This window comes from Brachycentrus maculatus, unplaced genomic scaffold (assembly GCF_059751285.1).
Source record: "Brachycentrus maculatus isolate JH-2025_06_01 unplaced genomic scaffold, ASM5975128v1 h1tg000005l, whole genome shotgun sequence".
Taxonomy (NCBI): domain Eukaryota; kingdom Metazoa; phylum Arthropoda; class Insecta; order Trichoptera; family Brachycentridae; genus Brachycentrus; species Brachycentrus maculatus.
The window spans coordinates 2,514,622-2,542,030 of record NW_028280760.1 but is presented as its reverse complement, the minus strand read 5'-3'; the positions used below and the strand labels follow the sequence as shown (position 1 = coordinate 2,542,030).

The 27,409-nt window shown below is 31.9% G+C and overlaps 1 protein-coding gene across 4 annotated transcripts in view; it reads right to left on the bottom strand.

The window, feature by feature from the left end:
• krz (beta-arrestin protein kurtz) overlaps positions 1 to 27,409 on the bottom strand; it is a 183,957-nt gene that overhangs the window by 134,142 nt on the left and 22,406 nt on the right. The window lies entirely within an intron of this gene.

The following is a 27,409-nucleotide window of genomic DNA, read 5'->3' as shown; positions in this document are numbered from 1 at the left end:
AAATTCTACCCATTATTGACAACCACACTACTCAAATTCTTGGAAGTTCTATATACATGAACCAATTTAGAAACCTTGCTCTTAAATAACTTCAAGAGTGTAATATTGTTCTATTACAAAAAGGATATCAACATGGCATTTATGAAATTGACATCTGAGACAATTTTTCAATTCTGAATAAACGCAACAAAAAAAAAAACAATTAAAAAATGTGTTGTAATTTATTTTAAAACATATTACTTCCCGATGAGTAATTTCTATTTCTCATTTAAGGGTTAAGGTTAACAAGACTGAAACACAAATAAGAAAGTAAAAGAGATTTTTTTTTTAAATTAAACAAAAGTAACACAGGACAAAATGTAAAATATAAAACAATAAACGGAAAATCACTTACAAAATTACTTAAATTACTTTTAAGCCAAATAATTAAGGTAAATAGATAGGTAGAATATTCGATTAAATCAAAAGATTGGCAAATAGCGAAGTTCAAGTATAAATAATTGTCTTTATTCATTCCAACTTCAAGCTTGATTAAAGGGAATTACTCAGATATTTGATTTCTGGCTTCCAAATTATAGGCGATCAAAGCCGACGATATTTCAAATCGATTTCGCAGAATCAAATAAATTTAATTCAAAAGTTTGAAAATTATTGTGATGAGCTGAATCGTTAGATAAAGCCAATTTTGTATTGATCTTAATATTTTACCCTTGACTGATTTTTAGACATTTATTAAGATTCGAACGCTGGAAAGGTTGAGTAGAGATCACGACCTGTGGGACAATCTTAAAATGATAAAAAGATGATAGAGGGAGCGTGACAGGGATAGGATGAAAGCAGGAAGCACTGGACAGGAAGACATAGAAGGTCTTTGAAGGAGGCCTATTTCCAGAAGCGAATGAATGCGGACTGAAGAGAAGAAGAAAAAGAATAATACATCTTTGTAATGGCATTATCTGTGGATTAATTACACGCTTGGCCTAAAAAATAGCCAAGCGCCTAAATCAGTGATTCTCAAACTTATTTCGTCTATCGCCTACTTTGAAAATCAATTATTTTTCACCGCCTCCCATTGTTTATAATTTTACTACATCTTAAAAACCACAATGACATTCATAACTTTAATACTAAACGACCCTTTTTTACCATTGGGAGCAATTAAAACGCAATTTTATAACATTAAGAGTATCTTTTATTCAAATTAAAACAAAACATAATCAATTTTAATTTTAAAATTAAGCTAATGTGAAGGATGAATCTGATGATTTTTAACAATTATGTTAACATCAGGTTCAATTTACTCAAAAACAGCCCCTTACCGCCCTCCTTTAGGCCACCAGCGCTTAAAAGGGGGCGATATTGCCCACTTTGAGAAAGACTGGCCTAAATGAAGGTTAAAAGAGAATAGGTACTTATTTGATGATTCGATCTAAGAAGAGGGAAATCTAAGTGACGTCGAAAACTTGATTAATCTAAATGAACCAATTTAAAACGATTACTTAAGGAGGAGTATCCACCTCCGAATTAAAGAGCACTTTAAGTAATCAACATGGACAGTAATTTACTACCGAGATAAAAGCATTAGTGGTCAAATTAGTTGGGGTTGATATGTCGGTGATGCGTGCTTAATCGTGCCATAAAACGTAATATGTAATGAGAATACACGTAAATGAATGTTACGTGTTATCACGAAAATTAACTGAATCACCAATCAGGTAAATCGATTTAACATAGCTTGGAAATAAAATAAAAATGCTAGCAATATGATTTTGTGATCGAAATACATGATGAAGTTTAATATTCAAAATATCAAAACTGACCCTAAATGATTCCTTATGCATGGAATGAATTCTATTTTTTCTTAAGTATTTATGTAATACAACAATAAAGGGTTTCGTGGCTTTAAAGGTACTAATAAGAAGATTTTATACTGAAAGAATTTACGATAAAATCAAAATTGATTTGTGTCGGGTTGTGGTACCGTGGGTAGTGTCGCGGACTCTTAAGTCAGAGTTTCTCGGATCGAACCCACCCTAACACAATTTGACACCTATTTCTAATAATGAGCCGCTTAAGCTCACAGAAATAGTATGAAATTGAAATATTTGTGGAAATGATAAAAACACATATATATATTTTTTTATATTAAAAAATATATATATTTTTAAAAAATATTTTTAGTATTAAATTTATTTGTTCTTCAAAGAGGTGGGAAGATCGAAGAAAAAAAAGGACATCACGAAGAAATAGTATTAAAAAACGTTAAGAAAATATATTATTTCCAGAAGAAAATAATTGCCTAGAAACCACAAAAAGATTTAACGAAGTTTAGAAAGTGTTTGAGAATTTCAGACACGAGTTCGGATACAGGAAGAGTTCTTTCCTTGATTTGTAACTTAATTATGTTTAATAATTAGAGAATATAAGACAAAGTATCATTTAAAGAGGCTGTGTCAGATGAGATTTCGTTCCATGCATTGTGATTTATGAGATGATGATGGTGAGAAGAATATTTCGTTTTAGGTAGGTTTTTCTAACCGTTACGTCATCGGTCAATCACTCATTTCTCCATATTTAAATTGATTGTTCTTCTCATCCAAAACTGTTTAATTATTGTTTTTAATGTGTGTGTGTGTGTGTATGTATACATTAAAACTACAGACGCTTCTGTAGTTGTGAAAACGATAAATAAATACAGAACAGTTTATAACCATTTCATAAAAGAAAATGATTTTTCATTTTGAGATAAAATCATGTGTGAATCAAACGATTCACTCGTTTTATAATACCCATCATATTAAATAACCCCTCCCACACAGTTATAAAAAGTTTTGTACATACGGGAGTTTAGTTACGTTTTCATGCCAGAATTCTGGATTATCTACATACATAATATATAAATAAAAATGCGAATGTTTAAAAATGCGTTTGTTATCATAAATTTTCTTTTCAATTAATTTAAATTTATAAAATAATCTTAAGTTTATATTCTAAATTCACCGATTGCTTTGAAATTTCAACGCGACATTGCATATGAATACACGCGATATTTTTGACATTAAACACGAAAAAAAAACATATTTGACATGTTGTGATTTAATTGTTGATTTAAAAAATATGCTTTTGCTCCACAAGCACTGTGTAATTTAACATATCGCCCACTCCTTTCAAGAACGTCATAAATAAAAAAACTTGATTTTTCAGGAGAGTGATTTTAAAGTTTAAAAATATAATACAATGTATGAAAAATAAATATCAAACCACTTATTGAACTTTTTACTGTGCAACAGATCTTTTTATGTATAACCTGAAGGTTTTTTCTCCATTTGAAAAATATTTAGTATATTTAAAAAAATAATTAAACAATACCTTTTCTTCAAAATGCATAAACAACACTTTCTTGCCTGTAGCGGGTAAATGTTAAGTTAAAAATATGCCTCTTTTGCCGGGATATAGTACATTTTCTGGGCATTCCGAAAACATGCACAACTGAAAATTGACGAATTTTTATTTATGACGTTCTTGAAAGGAGTGAGCGATATGAGAAATGTGTGCTTTCTATTTTCTTTATTTTCCAATTAATCAGACTGATCCACAGCAACGCGAGTAGGGCAAGTATTAAAATAAAATAAGGACATGGACAACAGCTTATTTGATATACCTTTTTCGGTCATACAAATTCCAATAAAAACGGGGCAAGACCTACAGCCGGGAAAACATCTCGTAAAAAGGCCGAGAAACACAATTAGTAGTATGTGTGTGAGGTTTTATTGTGTGTCTTTGCCGTGTTAACGACATGTAAATCAATAAAAAGTCAGTATAAAAAAAACGTAATTCCGTTTATAATACATATAAAAGGGGTAAGGGCCATTAAAGGACACTTACGATACGTACTAAGCAAACGTAAACAAAAACAAAAAATAATATCAACTTAAAAAAATCAAATCACACAAAATAAACAAATATATTTTTTTAATTTGAGTTTTATTTGTTTGATGCCAGTAAAATGATGCGGAATGCATCGAAACACATTTCATAATAGATTTCAAGAAATATTGATAATTACCAAGTAAAACTTAAATTAAAAACGTATAGATTTTACCACAAAGTGACTGCCGAAACGATTAATGTAATGAAAAAAAAGAACTGGGTGGCACCTAACCATAGCAACAACACTGCCAAAAATGAAGTTTTCAGTGGTAAGATAACATCTCGACGATCTAATAACATTAATTGACTATTCGTCAGGTAACGGACAAAAATATGTGATGATACTCTCCAAAAAACACAATGTGTAAAATCATCACTGAAAGTTATACAAGTAAGTTGTACAACCAGCTTCCATTATCCATAGTCATTACATAACGTAACTAAGGATAAAAGAACTATTCTAACTAACTAACCAACACGCCGCTTCCCCGCAGGGGTAGGCACAGAGAATAGAATGCCACACCCCTCTTTGCAAACATTCTTCGCCTCTTCCACGTTCAGGCATCTCCTCATTCAGAACTATTCAAGATTGGATAATCGAGGTGGGCAGATCTGAAATAGATCGAGTAATTCGGCAATACCTTATTTGGATTGCATGATATAAAAAAATACTTTTCATCTATAATTTTATAAATAATAACTTATTGCAAAATATGCCGTTGGAACGGGGAAACCCAGACAGGGCACATTATTATTCTTCATCTTCTTCTTTTTCTAGATCCTAAGGATCTGTTTGCGCCTCCGCTTGTAGCTCTTGGGATGTTGACTCCCAGCTGTCTTTCCACCTTTTTGGAGGTTTGCCTGGGGGTCTGCATCCTTCAGGGAATCCTTGAAGGGCGATACGTGGAAGTCTGTCATCTGACATTCTGTTTACATGATCGGCACTTTATTGTAAATTTTAATTATACCTTTGGTAAATAAATAAATAAAATCTACGTTATTACACATGATTTCGATTTTATTCTAATCATTATAGAAAGGGCACCAGTATTAAAAGATTAACTAAATAAAAGAAGTAGGTCAATTAGAAGATCAGTTAATGTCATTAATTTCGCCGAGCGTTATCTGAGACATTATTCGTGTTCATTGGAAAAATATCTTACAATTCCGTTCATAAAATAGAAGATTGAGAGATAACAAAAATATAACTATCTCGCCGCTCCCCCACAGGGTAGAGAGAGAGAATAGAAGGCCACATTAATATATCTTTGAAAACAATATTCACCTCTTCCACATTCACGAATCTCCTCATATATGTATATACGCCGATTGTTCCTGCTCCTGACCTGACCACGATCAAGTATTAGACTTACTTTATCATGCCAAGTTTTCTTCTGTATTCTTCTGCATCTATTATTAAACACAATCGCATCATTAATTTGTTTTACATCAACGCGTGGTAGGGTACAAGTACAAGTACAAGTACAAGTACAAGGTACAAGGTAGTAACATAATAAGATGTTAAGGCCCAGTATTATTAAAATTATGTCGAAATGCGATCCCTCAGACGAATGTGTGGCAAAACGATGTTTGATAGATGTTCGAATGATGAAATAAGGAAAGAATGTAAGGCTGAGATAAGCATTATCGATAAAATTAAGAAAGGTGTGTTGAGATGGTTTGGACATGTGGAGCGTATGAGTGAAGAAAGAACGGTTAAACAAATTTATGAGGCGAATGTAGTTGGAAAAAGAAGCAGAGGACGACCGAGGGAAATTTGGCGCAGTCAGGTATGTCAAATACTTGAAAGCGGCCGGGTCAGGAGTCGTATAATCGTCGGGTATGTATGAGGAGATGCATGAATGTAGAAGAGGCAAAGAATGTTTGCAAAGACAGAGTAGTGTGGCGTTCGATTCTCTCTGCCTACCCCTGCGGGGAAGCGGCGTGATGGTTAGTTAGTTAGTTAGTTTTATTATTAAAATTAAGAAAATTAAGTCGCAACTTAATTTTCTCTACATCCAGGTACGTAAAACGTACCTAATATATTTTTTTTCTTAAAACACCGATTTTACATAGAAAAAAAAGATTTTCTTCGAAATAAATTTATGGTTTTAAAAAGAAAAGAGTCATTAAAAGGTTATGAGTTATAAAAATTATGAATATATTTTTATAAAACAAACAAAAAATATCCAATATACATTATTTTAAAAAAATTGGACGTGGGAAGACGTATTATCCCTATGGCGGTCGCCCGGTGAACGAATTCTGTCTTGCGTTGTTTTCCCTTAATCATGAAAATAAAATAAAAATCTTCTTGTAAAGGAACTGAATTTTCAGCACCGGAATCAGGACTGCGCAATGCCCGTCATATTGATCACATAATATGAAGTTATTATTATTTTTATTCCTCGGCGATGGCTGATTTTCGCTGCCTTTTCCTCCATTAGCTCTCTTCTTTCACTGCTGGGAGGAACATTAATTGTGCGGTTTCCCTCGAGACGGACCGCTTCCCCGCGGCGAGTGCTCTGTAGCCGTAACGCGTTACGCTCTCGCCGGCTAACAATATATCCCGATAAATAAATAAAAGCGTTCGGCCGGTGCTAAGCGGAAACATACTGCCGAAAAGAAAATAAACGCGTAAATCGCTGCCGAATTACCTTAATCCAATTCTATAAATGAGTAAACAATCGATCGGTTCGTTTTTTTAAACATTCAATGTAAATATTTCATCTACATATAAATTTTATCCATACATTTACATTTTACAAGTAAACTTTTCTCGGAGCATTTTTTTCGACATCTCTATATAAATGAAGAAACATATCGCTCACTCCTTTCAACAACATAATATGTTGTCGAAAGGAGCGATTATTTTATAAAAAAAATCTGTTTCCAGGAGCAAGTTTAAAAATATAATAAAACGTTTTAAAAATAAATATCAAGCCACTTATTGAACTTTTTACTGTGCAACAGATATTTTTAGGTAAAACCTGAATGTTTTTTCTCTAAATACCCTTTCTTCCAAATGCAAAAACAATACTTTCTGCCCTGTAGCAGGTAAATATTATGTTAAAAATATGTCGCTTTTGCTGGGATATACTTCATTTTCTGGGCATTCCGAAAACACGACTGAAAATTTGACAACCACACTACTCAAACTTTTGGAACTCATACATATATAATTAATCTCATGACACAGTACATGCGACTACAAAGCCATCTATGTTGGATTGAGAAAGCTTTTACTAAGCAGAGATCCTTAAATTTGGATTTATGCAAGATTCGGACACCGGATTATTTTTACATTCTGGGAAAGAAATCACGTCGGAAAACATGATTTTCAATTTAATGCAGCTTATAATTTGACCAGTTATTTTTGTTTAAAACATTTTGAATGTGTCCAAATACTTGTTTACAAATCTAGGTCTCTAAATCTCCACTTAGAGATAATTTTTTTTCAATCAAAAATTACTAGTCATCATTGCTTTATTCACAATTAAATTTAAAGAAGTAAAAATAAATGTCATTTACTTACCATCGCAATGCAGCCTATAAATCCACACCAAAATAGATCTTTCGCAAAAGAGTATCTAAATAGTGGATACTAGACATGGGGAATCGAAAAAAAACTAATTAAATAACAACTTCTTTAAAAAGAAGTCGTTACCTAAATCGGTTTTAGGATTCGATCATTCAAAACTAATCAAGCCAATCGGTGAAACAATGGTCGCGTTTTGCATATTTCTAGCTCCTAATACATAATTTACTCGTAATATCAAAAACTTAAGCTGAATAGAAATATAAAACGATAAAATAAAATATAAATATAAATATAAATAAAATATAAAAGTTACGAATAGCATCCCAATCGGGTAACCGAAAAAGTAGCATATACCAATTAATCATTTCTCTAATGTATACACAATTATTCATAGTTGATTGGAAGATATATGTCCGAATACGTCCGCTGATTGTGAAAAATATGTTATTTTTTTCTATACTTGTATTTATGAATATTTTTAGATTTGTTTATTGTTTTTTTGTTAATTTTAATAAAAGATACTCTTACGCGTATGAATGAAGGCATTTGAGTTTCGTGTTATAACCACAATATTTAAGATATGTGTAAGACAATCTTCCTTACTCGTGGGTGACTCGAATAAAGAGAGAATAATAATTTCCGGCATGACTAAGGATTCAATACTTATTTAGACATGGAAAATCAATCGTAACAAAAGCACACCATTTCGAGAAACTGCTTGGCTACGACAGACGCTGGATAATTGCTTGTATTTGTAGTGCTACTTAAAACGAAGATAAAGATGTACATAACATGCGAAGGAATTATTTTTTATTAGACAGATCAGGGGTCGGCAGACCGCGACTCGCGAGCAGCATCGAGCTCAGCCTCAGAAGAGCATGATATACTTTAAGAAATTACGAAAGAAATTTAGCCTAGACTGCAAACATAATAAGATATGCAGGTTACTTATCAATTGTAGCAAAGCGTTTAAAGCAATGCAAGGTCATCGTTATAACGAGAAAACACTTTTTAAAAAATCTAAAAATTATTTTTACTAGCGTTGTTTTTTTTAATGAATAACCCGCAAAGCCTCTACTTTTACAGGCTTGTCTGCAGGTAGGATAGTTAGTAAGGATAGGGAAGGTAAATGTGAAAAATACATCACGAACACCCTGACCAATTGGAAACAAATCTTTCTTGAATTTATTTATTAATTAGCGAGAATTGAACCCGCGACGCCAGTATTGTATCCAAGTCGTGTGGTAAGACATGATGAAATTGTAAAAGAAAAACACTTGTTTTATTATAACTTATAAGCTATATTTAGACCTGAAAATGGAAGCATAGCTTCTGAAACTAGTCGATATAATAAAATAAACTCGAGTGGTAAAAAAAAATGTTTTTCATTTACAATTTCACCACAAATTATACTGTTTTAAGTAGCTTGTGACTCAATTCAATTGAACTCAATTAACAGTGGTAAATTAAAGTTTAAAATAAAATAAAAAATAATATTTCAATATTAAAATTGCTAGAGCTGTAGTGAAAATTTAGGTTGTGGCTCAATGAAATTATTGAGAAAATAACAATTATAATATATAATATAATACATAATAGTAATTATATTTGGCTTTTGTTATTACAAAGTTTGGCGATCGCTGAGCTATGCGGACAATAATTCCACTAGACATTTTATACTGACTGTTACTAGTGTTGATGATAGCAGACATCGTTATGAGTTAGGTATTTGTAAAGTTTTAGTGATACCATTTTCTGCACCTACCATGCCTAGTGTATATATAGTCTTGCCATTCGTTCGTCCAGACACATCGGAAAATGTCATCGTTATCAACGGTGGTGTCCTGACGCCACATCAAGTGTCACAGATATTTAGTCGAAAAAGAGTGAATTTATTTTTCACGTGAGTTATGAAAGAAAATATTCAACATTGTAAAAAAACGAGGTCCTAAAGGTTCTTGAAAATACAGAAAAGTGAATTTTTCCCTCCCGTCATGGGCGGTTTGGTTTTGGAAATATATGGGATTTTTTTATTGAATTGGGATATTTTAAATTTATTGCCTTTATAAAATCGTCCTTTACGCAGGGAAGTGATAATTTTGAAAATATATACTTATCATGCAAACTTTTTATGCAAAATTCTCATACTGTTTCAGCGTCTGAGCGTTTCTGAGAGTCTCAGTCTAATAAGCGTCAATGATAAGAAATATAAGATATAAAAAAAAAAAAACAATATCTTTGTTTTAAACAACTTTTTTGTACTATTATCCTAATCGGTTTCGACAAGCGCCTTGTCTTCTGCAAGGAAGACCGAAATATAATTGATAACTAAGTAAATTTAATCCGCTAACTCACCCATGAATTCTGTTTTAAGTTTAATAAGTGTCCATCCCTGAAGACAACAAGGCGCTTGTCAAAACCGGTTGGAATAAAAGTGTCAGAAAAAAGTGGTTAAAAATAAAGATTGTCTTTTTTTACTTAACTTTTTTTTAAATAATACTCTTTTTGAAATGTCATTTTGAGAGTATGAGCCCAAAAAGAACCTCTCCTCCACGACAACCATTAATTAATGAATAAGTACTTAATTAAGATTCATTCAATATTCAAAATTCACAATCTCTTGATCACAACATAAAGATGTCACGTAGAAAAAGATCGAGTCACATTTATTCTGAGACGCTGTCTAATAAGCGTCAATTGTGTATATAAAGTACAAAGAGCCGTCACATCTAAAGGAAAAGGTAAGAAAATATTACGAGAAGATTCTAAATTGTCTATTTTTTGACGCTGTATAACTGATGGAAACATTAATCATTTTAAACAATTTAAACAGAAACATTTTCAGTGAAAATGATTCGGAATAAATTCTATATGTATGTACGTCTGAGGGCAATAATATACGCCATAAAAACAAGTTTATCGTCCGCTGATAGGCATTTATTTGGTATAACTGATTTCAGTGCACCATTCACTCTGTTTCCAGCATTCACTCTCCTTTCATCAATCATTCCATCCCTAGAGAGTATACTTCCTAAATAAACAAAATAATTTACCTGTTCCAATATTTCCCGATTGACCTACATTCATCTCATTTAAAAACTATGATTTTGGATTTGTCGACATTCATCAGCAAAAAAACCACTTTCCTTGCACCCATTATACGCTTTTGTCACCGGCGTCTGAATTTTTTTTCTGCTATCGGCAAGGAGCATAGCATTGTCGGCATACAAAAGATAGTAAAATCAATCATTCTAGCACCAATATTCAAAACATTCAGTTCTCTAATGCAATTATTCATGTATAGATTAAACAGCCAGGGTGACAATAAACATCCCGGTTAAACACCTTTAGAGATGCCAAACCAAAATAAAAATGAAACATATTTACCTTTATGCATGCAGTGCTATCCTCGTATATACGCAATAAAAAATACATAAAAATATAAACCATAGTTTCCCTTTACAGTAAGATCTCTGGATGGGACGTTCTGTTTACAGCTAAAACGTTTTAATGTTTTTAGTTCGATTCGAAAGCTAACGGTTAACTTTCGGAACATAGAAATAATAATGAAGGATTGGAATATCAAATTTAATGGTACGAAATATAAAATAATAATCTCGAAAAACGAAAAAAGCATCCCGTTTCACGAATCAAAAGATACATTTACAAAATAATCATTATTAAAAAAGATCCTAAGCTTAACTTGGTGATCAAAGGCGTTTGAAGGTACTCGAGAAATATTATATTAAAGGTAATATTCCTCTCCTAAAACGTGATATTGAAATTAAAATTTAATTCAAAGGTATAAATATTTTTTATACAGATAATGAAAAGAAAAGAAACAATGGACTGGTAAATTCAAAGATGTAGATTGATATCATTGCCATTTAAAACAAATACAATTATTTGTAAAGATATTTTATTTCATTTTTAATTTTTATGTATCGAAATGTATTTATGTAGCGAAAGTGGGCGATGACCAAGAGAAATAGAGAAATATTAGAAGCGTTTTCATTGCATGTGTTGGAGGATGGAAAGAATTATCTAAATGGAAAGAGACAAGGTTTTAAAAAGAGTGAATGGAAAAAGAAATTAAAAAAATTAACAGAACACAGGACAGGGAACCAAGCCCGGAAATCGCGAAAAAAAAATTTAACACATTTTAATAGGAAAAAAATGTGTTAGCAACAATACTCCAGGAAATAAGAAATAAAATTAACCTATTTTCAATTTAGAAATGTATAAATTTCGCAGTCAATTTTGGGTTTCCCCAGTATTGTGTTTTTTTTATATTGTAAAAAGTAAAAAGGATTTTTTAGGGCCGTTTAAATGGCGGTACAGTATACAGAAGATTTATCAAATATAAAAAAAAATTGGCAGGAAGATACGTTTTATTCTATTATTTATAAGGAATTTTTCGAGATTCCTCTGGACCAAATACCTAACATTTCATTTTTATTTTATTTAAAAGACTCCATTAAAATATAATTTTGGCCATTTTCAGTTATTACTCCAAATGGAATTTAGCTCCACATAAAATACGTACATTTTCGTATGTTAAAATATAGTATTTATATCTATATACTTGCTGTACCCGGGCACGCGTTGCTGGGCTTAATGTAGTTAAAAGGAAAAGAAAGAAAAGAGAAACCACAATGTGTAATATGTTAAATTTCATAATGCTTGCGGGTATACAATATTTAAGCGAATTTAAGAAGCACGATGCTCGCCATAAGCACCACCAAATTATAATTTTCAACAGATGTCGCTGGTATTAAAAAAAAACATGTTCTTTACCTGTGACATCAAAACGCGCGTATTCAAATGCATCATTCAGTCAAAATTTTAATGAAATCGGTTGCGTACTTAAGGAGATTTTAGATTTTGAACAAATATATATACATATATATATATATATATATATATATATATATATATATATATATATATATATATATATATATATATATATATATATATATATATATATATATATATATATATATATATATATATATATATATATATATATATATATATATATATATATATATATATATATATATATATATATATATATATATATATATATATATATATATATATATATATATATATATATATATATATGTATATATACACGTACATAAGTCAAAGTTATGTATGTGTATGTATAAATAACTGTATGTATGTTATTATTTACTAAAATAAAAACTTACAAAAAACTATTGTGATCAATTTCCCCCTTCCCAAGACCCAATTCAACAATTTGATGTGTCCGTAGGGCGGCACTTTGTAATATCAGCGATCAGTCAAAACATTTTATGTATAAAAGTTGGACATGGTAAAAGTTTCCATTGTCCTTGAGGATGAAATTATTAGCCACACGAGGGTAGACCCCTTCTCTATAAACACTAAAGGGACAAGCTTTCAGCGAGACTGGAAGTCCCATACTTCACTCGGATTGGGTGTACTAAAAGCTTTCTGTCTGAAGTTTACCATATGATATTGTCAGAATACATATTTTATCGAGGCGAATATAAAAAAAAAAAAACATTTTAAAGATAATAAATCGCAGACGCGATTAAAGAGAATGAAAAATGTATTTCAAGAAAATTAAGTCCAAACATTATTCATAAATGGTATCAACTCATTACGAGTCGGAAATATCAATATCAATTTAGTTAGTCAGTTATTTGAAAGGGAAATTGAGATAGTTCTTTTTAGTTTCATACAAACACACTTGTTCTTTTATGTTGATATCTCATGATAGATACAAAGAATATGGAAATCTGAGTATTTTTACAGGGCTTGCGACCTGTTACAGGCTAGTTTAAGTGATCACTTTACATACGTGTAACATTCATCATTCTACACATGATTTACAACCACACTAAAAATTTTTTGCAACTTTTGGAAATTTGAGAAGTGTGGTTGTCAATAATGGGTAGAGTAGGGAATTTTACACTGTATAAAGTGATCACTTAAATTAGTCTATGACAGGTCGTAAGCCCTGTAAATGCCCAGACATCCATATTTTTCTTCATCTATTTTGAGATGTCAATGTAAAAATAACTCAAAAGATATGTGAACAAGGATTTGGACTCAAAATGTTGTGGCCATACTTGTTCATTTAATATAAAAAGGAAATTAAAAAAACGAGAGGTTAAAAATTATTGTTGTAGTAGTAGTAAAACCATTATCCGCACCCCAATGGTGCATAGGGCACTGCATCATATAAACACAGTGTTATCTTGATCGTTTACACATGAAGAAAAGGTGATCAACCATCCGATTCAGGTACCAGTACAGGGTAATATTGAATAAATATTACGGTGAAAAAATCACTTATATTTATTTCACCCCTCCTGGGAATCGAAACCGGGACCTCCAGAACGGTAGCCGAGCGTGCTGACCATTACACTACGGAGGCGGACGAAAATTGTTGTTTTTACAGAGTTATAATATTTTTAAGGGTTGTGACCTGAAATCCAGGATTCGATTTTCCACTTTAATCGTCTTGCATAATATCTACTATTTTATTTTTAATGAAAGGACTCGGTATTCGCACGTAATGATGTAACGCCTCGTTAATTTTCAGACACCGTAAGAGCTTTGGCTAGTTAACAGCGAAATGTCCATTAAAGCCATTACGTGCGATGATGTATGTAACATGTTAACACGGAACCTACAATAGTTTGCATGCAAAAGTACATTGAAGGGACCTGCAAGTTACACGATCTAGCTGACGTTTCAGAGTACCTGGATTAATCTTTACGTGCTGGTGAATTTTACACATGGTTTAACTTAATGTTACACATCTTTACACATTGCATCTAAGCCTTGAAACTCAGGGAAAAGCTTAATATTAATTTATTATTAGATTAAAACCAATATTTTTAGCTTTTCCACTTTTTTATTTGACCAGCGACCGGGTTTCGTCGTTACCGACATCATCAGACTGGTGATGTCGGGTGATGTCGGTAACGACGAAACCCGGTCGCTGGTCAAATAAAAAAGTGGAAAAGCTAAAAATATTGGTTTTAATCTAATAATAAATTAAAAATGCAATTCCATCACGAAGTGTCAGTGGATAATATAAAGCTTAATATTAAAATCTTTTGAAGAAAGAAAAAAGTGAACAAGTATTTGGACACACTCAAAATGTTGGGAATAATATAACCGATCAAATTATAAGCTGCATAAAAAAATTACAATCGTATTTTCAGGCGTCTCCCAGTATGTAAAAAGATCCGGGGTTCTCGGGTCTTGCATAGACATAAATAACAAGGGTCTCAGCTAATATATCTTTTATAGCTTTGTCAATCCAACCATAGATGGCTGTTGTGAACCCAATGATGAAGCGTTATGAGAATGATTATATATGTACGAGTTCCAAAAATATGAGTAGTATGGTTGTCAATCATGGGTAGAATGGTAAATGTTACACGTGTGTAAAGTGATTGTTTAACCAGCCGATGACAGGTCATAAGCCATGTTAATACCCAGACATCCATATTCTTCTTCATCTATATTGAGATGTCAAAATGTAAAGAAAACAGTCTCTAAAGTGAGTTAGGTTTTCACGGCAGTCAGGGTAAAAATATTCTCGCGAATTATTGTTATACGATACTGGACTGCATAAACAAATAATAAATTGAGAAACCTTTAGGCAATTGCATGTACACAAGGGTTTTATAAATTATCAATAGGTATTGCCTAGTATCTAAGGCCTGAAACATTTAAGAATTCACAATCGATTTTTTAAACTTAATATTCTAATACTAAAAATACTAATCTTGCAGCACTCGAACGTTCACATCTGAAACAATATGCTATAAATTAAGTTATTTCAAACATTCCTATGGTTTTTACGTTTAGATTATTTCAATTAACGTAATAATTTCTTTATTATTTTTGACGTCTCATCAAAGATGAAGAAAAATATGGAAGTCTGGGCATTTACGGGGCTGACAACCGTCATAGGCTGGTTTAAGTGATCACTTTACACACATGTAACATTCACCAATTCTACCCATTATTGACAACCACACTACTCAAATTCTTGGAAGTTCTGTATATATGAACCAATTTAGAAACCTTGTTCTTGAATCACTAGAACTTCACTAGAGACATCTATTGGTGAGATGTAAAGAAGCTTTTTACTAAGCATATTCTTTTTATTTTCTGGCGTTTCTCATGTGTGTGATTATAATCCAGGATTCGGATCTCACATACTAATATAGTTTTTGCTTAATAAAAAGCTTGTTTACATCTCACCATATTTTTCTTCATCTTTGATGAGACGTCAAAAATAATATGAAAATAACTCCTGTAATTGGAGATAATCCAGATTTTGTGAACAAGTATTTGGACACACTCAAAATGTTGTTAATAATTTCTTTCATATTGAACAAAAACTAATTTAATATATTGAATGGAGAAATAACTCACCATATCTTTCTAACAATCTATTAACGTAGTTCTTCGAAAGGCCCGAAAATTCCAGAAAAATATTAGGACGAAAAATTGAAAACAATTAGCATTTAAACGAGAAAAATAAAGTAACCTCGGCTTAATATTAAACAGCAGATGTTCGATATTCAGTAAAACAATATTCAACTTCAAACAATGTCTTGAAAAAACAGATCCAATATTGTTATACAAAATAAACTGCTTCAAAGATTTACGACGATGAAAACGTATTTATTCTACTGGAGAATAAAAAGAATTTAAGTGAAAATTCTTTCATAAATCTAAAATATATTATTCTGTTACATCACTTGATATTTTTTTATATTTTCCCTCTGACGCGAATTGAGTCCCTTTTACATGACTTAACATTTACGTATAAATTAAACCAAAATTTACTGACTTCAAAAAATTGGAGAACGCGTTCGGGCAGAAAGAGGAGAATCTCTCCTTGATACTCATGCTCATCCAATATAAACAGATTTATACGGCTTTGGTACAGAACATCCTTCTCCAGCACCATATCTCAAATATCGCTCACTCCTTTTAAGAACGTCATAAATCAAAAAAACGTAAATTTTCAGTTGTACATGTTTCCGGAATGCCCGGAAAATATACTATATCCCAGCAAAAGAGGCAAATTTTTAACTTAATATTTACCCGCTACAGGGCAGAAAATGTTGTTTTTGCATTTTGAAGAAGAGGTATTGTTCAATTATTTTTTTAAACATACTAAATATTTTTCAAATGCAGAAAAAACCTTCAGGTTTTACCTGAAAAGATGTGTTGTACAGTAAAAAGTTCAATAAGTGGCTTGATATTTATTTTTAATACATTGTGTTATATTTTCAAACTTTAAAAACGTTCTCCTGAAAAATCTAGTTTTTTGATTTATGACGTTCTTGAAAGGAGTGAGCGATATGTCTATCATGCTCTATTTTCTCGCTCATTGTCTTAATTTATGTGTTACATGTAAACGTAGCTTTTCTTTGCATTTATTTGCAATGTTTTCTTCGCTGTATATTTTTGTAAGACATTTCTTTGCATTTTTGACCATTTGGTCAAGATTTTTAATTTCTTTTCTGCTCCTTCCAACATTTTACATGGACTATCCTAGGCATGCAAAGTCATGAATTACCTAAAGTCGTCTAACATCTTGAACTCAAGACAATGAATTAAGATAAATATTTAATAAAAGAACCAAAATTTAGTTCCTACATATAATCTTTAAAACAAAATGACACATATTAGGTTTGGTTTCGTAAGCAGAGACGCGAGTCTGAACTATGAATAGCAGCTTGCTATTATTCAAATAGGAGAATAGAATAAACGTAAATCCTGACAGTAACATACGATGTTTAACAAAGCAGATCTCTCAGATGCATGCCCAACTTTGATATTGCATATAGAGATAATATTCCCCTCGAGCTAATTTAGACAATATTCACGGAGGCGGAAAATTGCCGTCAGAAGTGTTGAAAATTACACACGGAGGTTGGAAGCTCGAACAATTCAATGCCTGAATTAAACGACATTTAAGATGTCAGAAAAACAGAACTACATAACCTTTAAATCTGTGTTAGATTTTTTCTTGATGTGGAGTTCCTGTTTAACATTCCTTGATAACATAAATGATTCGGATCTGATGAAATAGGGTGGATTTGTGTTACTTTTGATATCTATAACTTCGCGAAATAAACTTAGATCGCTCAATATTAACGAATAGTTCCTGTGAGTACACGAGTAGTTCCTGTCAAAGTTCACAAGTGTCGTTACAGTTCCTAAGTACGAAAAGGGGGGCGAAGCAACAATGTTACGCGTTACAGGCAGTGGCGTGAGTTCCATATAGGCACATATGCTGTGCCCATTTTATTTCAGTGGAAAAGATATAGAAATCTTCAACAGCGAACGAAATCAACACCTAATTATGTATACCATATCTTTTAGAAATAATTAACCAACCCTTATAGAAGACAGTTTAAGATAAGGTAGTCAGTCGTCTTTGACATTTTTTTTATTTTATTATAATAACACTATTCTTTATACTTACTGCCTACTCTGATCAAAAACATTATGCCCGCTACTAGTTACAGACAGGGTATTAAATTCCAATTAATTTTAAAAACATTTAGGTAACACCGAAACTACGGAATTTGAAAGTGTAACAATAAACTGAAAGCGTTGTTTTCATTTTTGTTCTTCGTATAGTGTTATTTTGAACGTGAATTATTAACGTAGACACTGTCAAAAACGTAGACCGGGAATTATGACCGGGTCAAATGAGGTAAGCACTATAGTAGGAAGAAAAAAAATGGGAAGCCTATATTTGTGCTTTATAATAATTTTTTGAAGATATCGACAATTTTCTTATTACCATTTACATTTATCGAATTTTTTTCAGTTGTGGCCAAACATTGTTACACATCGTGTAACATTGTTGCCTCGCTTCCCCTAAATCGGCACCCACTAGGAGATGCGCAATGAGGATGCGTATTATGGCTGTCACTTCCCATCTCGACCAATCAGCCCGCACCACATTACAACCTCCTGAGTGATGTTGTTCGCCTGGTACTTTGTTACTATTAACTACAGATGTCATAATTCAAAACGTTGTAAGAAACGTTTTACAGAAAAACAGAAAAGCATTGCGGAGCTGTCACATTGATAATATCCATAATTTTCAAATTGTACTTAATAAAATATATATATAACTTAATATATTTTTATTCGTTAGTTTTAATTTGTACCAGAAGATGAAAACAATTGTCGTTTTCGAAACTAGTCGTAAATAAAAATAAAACTCAATTAAGTGGATTATTCAAGTGTTTAATTTTTATTAAAATAATCATGTCATTCCACAAAGTTAATGCCGAATCAATAAATAATACAATAAAAAACATTAAAACATTAAACAGGAAAAATATGTTCAAACTAACTTTTAACGAAATTCATCTTGAAGTCATTTATTTTATTTTTATTTCCTATATTCAGATTTTGAATGTGTGGTATATTATATTTTTCAAATACTTCATAAGCTAACAAAGTTTTTTTCTTGGAACTATTTCGCATTAACATTACGCGTTTTTATGTAATATTTCTTGAAAACTTTCATCAAAGATTTTGCTAGATCTTTAAGTAGCCATCAGAATTGTCATATTAAAATCGCCTGAACAAGGTTCAATTACTGAAGAAGGATCGTCGCCGGCTCTTTAGATTTACTCTAAGTGAATGTGATTTATTTTGCACGTGGTCAGATATGCAATACCAGACTGTTATTTCAATCAAAATCAGTACAGGTCAAACAATTCTTTTTTACTTTTCTTATAATACTTGAAAATATTTATCGTTGCTGTGTTTTGATATGAGCAGTCACCATGCGGGCCCATGGACATCAACTTACGGATAATTTTGATTTATCATCTCGAGGTCGCTGCACTTGGCCCGTCACCATAAAGTTTACATACGACAATATACCATTTCCGATCATTAAGCTTTTGATTGATTTATTTCGCCACGAAGCACATTTTTGAGTGACATGGTCATCAAACACCCACCCCATCCATACTGATTTATTCGACCCACGAAAGCGTATTAAACCATAATGCATATATTTAATAAACAATTTAAGATAAACAACATAATTATAACGAGAAAAAAACTAAATTGATATTTTTTACATCTACACATAGATGAAGATGCATTTGGAAGTCTGGGCATTTACAGGGCATACGACCGTCATAGGCTTGTTTAAGTGATCACTTAATATGAAAAGCTTTTATTAAGCAAAGACTCTTTCTTTTTGTATGCAAGGTCCGAATTGTGTCAGGTTGTTATCCCGTGGTTAGTGTCGCGAACTCTTGAGTTAGGTTCTCGGTTCGAACCCACTCTTCAACAATTCGATACCTATTTTTAATAATGAGCCGCTTAGGCTCACAAATACCACGAAATCGATTTTTTTTTTGTAAATAATAAAAACAGGAATATTTACTTTAAAAAAAAAATCTTGAATTGAATTGTCATACTTAAACCCCGCCTGAAAACATGATTTTCTATTTTTATGTAGCTTATAATTTAACCAGTTATTTTATTTACAATATTTTAAGTGTGTCCAAATACTTGTGTATAAATCTGGATTATGTCCGGTTAGGAGTTATTTTTTAATTTTTTGACAAAATGACAAAAATATTTAAAATAACACTAAATTTTTAAAATAACTACTTGTGAACGTTTGGACCCAAAATGTTGTAAACTCAATTGACTCTGAAAAAGGGGTGTCTGTATATGAGCGTATATGTCGTGTACACTTCAACGGAAAATAATAAAATGAAGCCCTGACAGTGCAAAAAATAAAAACAAAAACAAAAAATAAGAAAAAACAAAAAGTTTTGAAATTATGGGCGTATCGCGAAATAATGCTAATGTGTATTATCGTTTTTCATAAACATTATTATTTTTTCAAAAATATAAGGTCAGCAATTTTAATACGAGTTTATTTTTCCCTATGGAGTCACTTATTTTATTTAGCTACAAACCTTCTTGCGTACTTATTTCAGGTTTTATAGTATCGTATTTCGTTTTATTAAAAAAAGAAATACGCGAGGATTATATTTTCCTCGTTTTACCGCGATTTTACCTTGAAAATTATTTTGTGTCCTTATTTAAAATTACATTGTATATGAAAATGTTGAAATAAAATATGTTTTATAAGTGTATTTTATTTCAACGAATACATTTTTAAACACGTACAGAATTCGTATTAAAAAACACATACTCTGGTGAAATTTTTTTTTTGGTTATGCTACTTCTACTAATGTTACTTTACAGGGCCTTCTTTAGGGCACTGTGACACTAAAAATTATCTAACATAAAAAAATTGTATGTTGTGTAAGCAGATATCAATGACGTGTCAGAGTCGTCAAAATTATTTATAATCAAGTTTCTTTTAATCAAGTTTTTGCTTTGATGTTCTTTATAAATATATATTTGCTTAGGTGTTTGTACTGTATATCAATATGGGCCTAAAGGGTGATAAAAAAACAATACTCCGTATATAATGGCTGCGTCTGTGTTAGTAATAATAGTAATAAATTTGGATAATTTACATAGCGCCATTTTCGTAAAATACTACCTCAAGGGCGCTCCGTTAAACAATACTATATTAGGTCCAACTGTGACGGAGTAAGGTCCACGTCGAATTACAGAAATATTAATTATAAATGGTTTAACGTGGTATGGACATGTGGAGCGAATGGACAACGAGAGAATGACTAAGAAAGTATATGTGGCGAATGTGAGAATAACGAGGACGGCCGAAAAAGACTTGTCACGGTCAGATCAATCAGAACCTAAAATCTGATGGTGTCAAAAGTGTACGCGATCGGAGAGCATGTATGACTAGATATATGGATGTGAAGAAAGCGAGGAGTGTACGTCAGGACAGAAGAGTGTGGCGTTCCATCCTTTCTGCCTTAGCCTGCGGGTAAACGGCGTGACGGTAGTAGTAGTAGTTGATTATGAATAAAACAAACAGATCGAATGGTAACACGTCTAAATTCATCTAATAACAATTTCAAACCCGTTTAGCACCTGTCAAATGTTTTGTTCCGTCTATATTTTTTAATAGGTTACGCGTAGATAAAAGATACATCCAAACTTTGGACAAACACATACACAGTACACGTATATATGTACAGTAGTAGTATACGATATTTGCGCTCAGGGAGCCATACGACACTCGACACAACTTGACGTCAATCTAAGCCACTCCATTCCAAACATGGCGTTAGCAGATGCTATCGAAATAAAAATACATCTCGAGTAATAAAAAAAGGCAGCACATAATTTGGCTAAATCAGTAACTAATTATAAAACTGGTCGGTAAAAAATGCTTTCATTCATTGAGTAATTACCAAAATAATAGCCGTTAAAAATGGTTATGAATTATGATAAATTCGTGATAAATTATCCAAAATGAGTATCATTATTACTTGCCGAAAACCAAGATCAAAAATGATTTAGTTACTTTATTATGTTAGGGTGTTTTCAAAATTATATTCGATAATTGGAATAGTACAAAACATATACGGATCAATTTTATATATATCGTATAATTGACACGTTTTTTCATATACGAGTTCTCGGCATCATCTATGATTGAGTTGAATATGTTCTATTTTATTTGTATTTTATTTATTGAAAAAGAGAAGTGAAGGATTAGGAATGAATGAGTCAAAATAAATTGGTCGAAGTTGTAAGTACAAAAGTGTGTTTTATTCTAAAAATTCTCATCGTATAACACTGGACAATGGCGGTCAGGCTCAAGAGCAAGGAGCAGAGGACGTCCACAGATGCGCTGGACTGAAGACCTTCAAAGGAATGCCAGATTGGAATGCAGGATAGGAATCACTGACGGAGTTTGAGGAAGACCAATACTGGGTGCAAAACGGTTCCTGAAGTGATAATTTGGACTGGCACTTGTACCACAGTGTAAGACTGATCACTACAACACTTTAAGACCAAGATAAGCTGCATTATTTTGGTATAGCGTCATCTATATTTTTAAACATTTGAGCGTAGAGGACAAAGGTAATAAATAAATCACAAAATAATAATATATAACAATAAATAGATCGTAAAATCAAAAAAATAACACACAATTTGCCCATCTCATTACCAGTAATAATTTGATTCTGCGTCAGCTTTTATTTACAATAACAAAAACGGATAGCTTAGGGGAAGATCATCGTACTTTGAATTGTTTACAAACAATTATTGTATTTAATTCATTGATACATACGCGATAATAGAGTGACGCAACTAACAAAGTTCAATCTCCTTTTTATACCCGTTCTGAGTGAATTACGTCGGTCGTTTGCATAATTTTATTATCGGTACATTACGAGTATATTGCGGCACAGCAAGAGAAAAACGCAAACTTTGTTTCAATTCGAGCAAATAATGTGTTCATGGAAATATTTCAATTATATTGAACGCATAGAAATCATAGGAAATTAACCCGTCAACATTGAAGATTTAGTATGAATTTATATCATTTTAATTTATGACATTTATTTGCAATAGGATGTTGTTTTAGAATAATTATTTTATTTCAAAAGTTGGATCAACAAATTCCACAAAGTATAATAATGAACTGCAGTAGGAACTCTTGACTTAATTCAACCAGTTTTCATAAAAACCCTTAGTTTTTTTCTACCCTATATTTTGATTGAGTAATATTACCCTTTTGTACAATATTTTTATTTATAAAAGTTTTATGGGAGTCTTGCTTTGATCGTATAAACATAAACAATCAATACAAATTGACGAAAATGTGGTAAGAAAATGAGTATTACAATTTAATAAATAAAAATATAACTTTGATAAATAAAATTTGAAAATGAAAGTCGGAGAAAATTATTTTGATAAATACAATTGTTCTTAGATGAAACAATTTTAATTAAAAAATAACCGCATAATCTGCAAACTTAAGAAAAGCAAGCAAGATATAATAAGGTTTGATACCTGGTAGGGAAATCCTTTTTAAATATACTTTAACGGTTTTTTTATGCACGTTAAATGAAGCTGTATAACCAAGTACAAACGTATGTATATTTATGAATTAAAGATTTAAACACGTAAAAATACACAACTATAATAATACACGTTTGGCCGTTTTTTGCATGCGTATGCTGTTGCAGGTACGATGGCATTTCAAACTTCCACTAGCAGTTAAAAACTGTGAGAGCGTAATTTTTAGGAATAAACTAAAAATCAAATTCGTTAACAAAATCATTTATTTTCTTTTCCCCCTTATTTTTTTTAAATATTTACATTGCAGTTTATAATCAAAGCACTCTGGAGTATTTTACGAAAATGACGATCTCTAAATTATGCAATAATTGCGAGTCAAGAATCTATGCCGATACATGATATTTAAAATCCAGCCTTTGAACATTATCCTGTGCACATAAATCGCACACGACATAAAAGTCGCATAAAACAGACAAAAAATTACCGCCGTACGAAAGAAGCGCGTAGTTACTGAACGCATAAACGACACCTATTTACCAAACTGTTAGAATGCGACAGGAAATTGCCAAAACAAAAATCAACAGGTATCCACCCTGAAAGGGGACACCGTGATTTATGGAAGCAATAAACCCCTTTGTCCACTACGTGAGTCTTAGCGGACTTGATACGGTTTCATTTGTATTCCGGCCGTTGCTTTGCACAAGATCTTTACACCCGAGCCAGGGTGTAACCGAAGGATCTTCCAGAGTTCACGCTACAACAAACGTTATTTTACCAAATGGTATATATATAACATATTAGGTACAACATTTTAAGTGTGCCCAAATACTTGTTCACAAATCTGGATTATTTCCAATTATAGGTTTTTTTATTATTTTTAAATATATATTTTTTGACATCTCAACACAGATGAAAAAGAATATAGAATCCAGGCATTCACGGGGCATATGACCGTTATAGACAGGTTTATTCACGTGTAACGTTCACGAATTCTACCCATGATTGACCACTACACTAAAGTTCTTGGAACTTCTATATATATATATATATATATATTGTTCAAATTCGAAACATAGTGGTTGAATCACTAGAATTTCACAGGAGACATCTATGGTGAGATGAAAGAAGCTTTTTTTATTGAGCAGAGACTCTTTCATGTGATTATAATCCAGGATTCGGACCTCACATCCAAACGTGTGACAATTTTTTAGTATACGGTACACATAAACTCAAATTTAAGGCTTACATAATGTTCAAATTCTAAAATTTTACACGTGATGCTCTATCGATACATAATATACGAAAATTAAAACGCGCTATGCGCCAAAGAACGTTTCTAAAAAGAATTTAATCGTCAACTGTTGATTAAATTGATTACCATTGTAAATACAAATCAAATAACTATTCAATTTAAGTACCAATTAAAAACATAATACGCAAACTACCAGTAATCTATTTCGACTAAGAATTATTATTATTTGCTATGCTAGTTGCTAATAGATGATGTTAGTATGTTATTCACAGATATGTAGATGCCGATAGCGCTTTGTTAAAAGCACATGTTTTAGCGTTTTCACAGTTTACGTATTTCTAAACTGAGTATTAACCGTAGATTTTAATTAATCTGCGTTAATGCTCACCACTCGAGCTGAGAGCCAACGAAATCCACAAACGAGATAAATCGGGAACACTTTGCTACATCACGAGCACAATGTCAAGTACTATCAAGTTTGTCTACATGACTCTCTGAGATTAGACGGTATTATTAATAAATCATAATACAGTAACCCCCCCTATAACGTTGAGATAAGTACCGCGTTATCGGAGCGAACGCTATAAGGTAAATGTTTTAAATTGTTTTTTTAATTATTGAATGACTCATTTTAGTCATTTCAGCTGGTTACAATGCAAAAAAGAAAACAATTAAAAACATTAACTCCCTATAAAGATCGTTCCAATAACGTGGTTCCTATGTCAACGTTATAGGAGGTTTACTGTACTACCATTCTATGCGGTGGTTATTTGACGACTTTCGGTATGTTTAGTTTATATTCAGATTTTGCAGAGGTTTTTAACAAGATTGGTGAGAAAATCATAGCAATAATTCTGAAATTCATAGAGTCAAGTAAGTTTTTTTGTGGTTTTAAACTCCCGAATATATAAAGAAAATATCTGTGCCTTCCATTTTCAGCATTCCGTAAACGTGTTAAAAAATTACCGGCTTAAAGTCCATTATAAGCAGTTTCTTGGTTCAAAGTATTCTACCCTCACTCATTTAAAATCATCATTTTCCCAACAATATTTTAAGTGTGTCCATATCTTTCGTCACAAATCGTGGTTTATCCACTGGAGTTATTTATATTCACATTTAATAATAGATAAAAAAGAATATGAAAGTTTGAGTATTAAAGTCAGCCTTAATGACAGATCGTAAGCCCTGAAAATACCCAGACATCCATATTCTTCTTCATCTGTGTTGAGATGTCAATCATCATTTTCCCTTTGAAAATTGCCTTCGTCCGGACTCATGTACTAAAAAAAATCGAAGGTAATGTATTTTTTCTCGAGATGAAATTCGTTTGCTTTAATGAAATTTTCAGACAATCAATAAAGTATCTACCTTAAACGCCCTTGAGGTAGTATTTCACGAAAATGGCGCTGTATAAATTATTATTATTCTACAAATATACCATAAAATGTTTATACCTTATTTATTCAATTGTTAAGGATACGTAAAAAATTAAAATTAAGATAATCTCATTATACATACGCAAAAAATACGTGTAAACACTATAGTTTCTTTTTAATATGATTGATCATTATTTATCTTTTTTTTCGATTTCATACCAAAATGGATGGAAAAAAAATGATACGAGACGAATAACGTTATCAAATGGTATAAGAAAGTTGCGTTTATTGAGATACAAGTATTTCGTTATATTAAAAGAATAATCGTTAGACATTTTTCCAGAATAACTCCGTAAATAAGAGATAAAAAAAAATCATGAGTGAGGGAAGAATGGTAAAACAAATTTATGAGGCGAATGTAGTTGGAAAAGGGAGCATTGGAAGACCGAGGAAAACTTGACATGATAGGAATAACGGTAAAAAAAAATTAGGCGAATGTAGATGGGCAAAGGAGCAGTCGAAGACCGAGGAAAACTTGAAATGATCAGGTAATTCAAATACTTGAAAGCGGTCGGATCAGAAGTCGAAATAATCGGCTGGTATGTATGAGGAGATGCATATGTGGAAGAAACAAATAGCGTTTGCAAAGAATGATTAGTGCGGCGTTCTATTTTCTCTGCCTACTCCTGCGGAGAAGCGGCGTGATGATTAGTTGGTTGAAAATAATTATGTTACCATTACGGATTATATAATTATATCGATGTTTTTAGAAAAGATTGTTTGTTAAACGATTAATAATGTAATAAATGAATGTTTACACCGACGATTAATGGTTTTTACGCCTGTTCGTAGAAAACTTTTTTAAATCTTACGAACGTCCGAATTGGCTTTAGTCTATTTGCAGACTTACGTTTTTATTATCTTTGTATTTAGCTCAATATATTGTTTGAAGATCTTGCTTCATATTTCATTTCTGCACGGTAGCATGACTGTAATTTCGTAATTTACGTAATATAGCGAAACTTCGACAATTTAAATTTAATTTTGCTATGCATCATATTCGTCAGGGAAAAAAAACGTTTACATTCGTTCGACACGTGTGAAGATGTTATATATTTCATTCTTGTTTGTCACGATCAGGTATGCCAAATACTTGAAAGTGGTCAGGTTAGGAGTCGTTACAATCGGCGGGTATGTATGAGGTATTTGTCCGCCTCCGTAGTGTAATGGTCAGCACGCTCGGCTACCGTTCTGGAGGTCCCGGGTTCGATTCCCAAGGGGGGTAAAATAAATATAAGTGATTTTTTC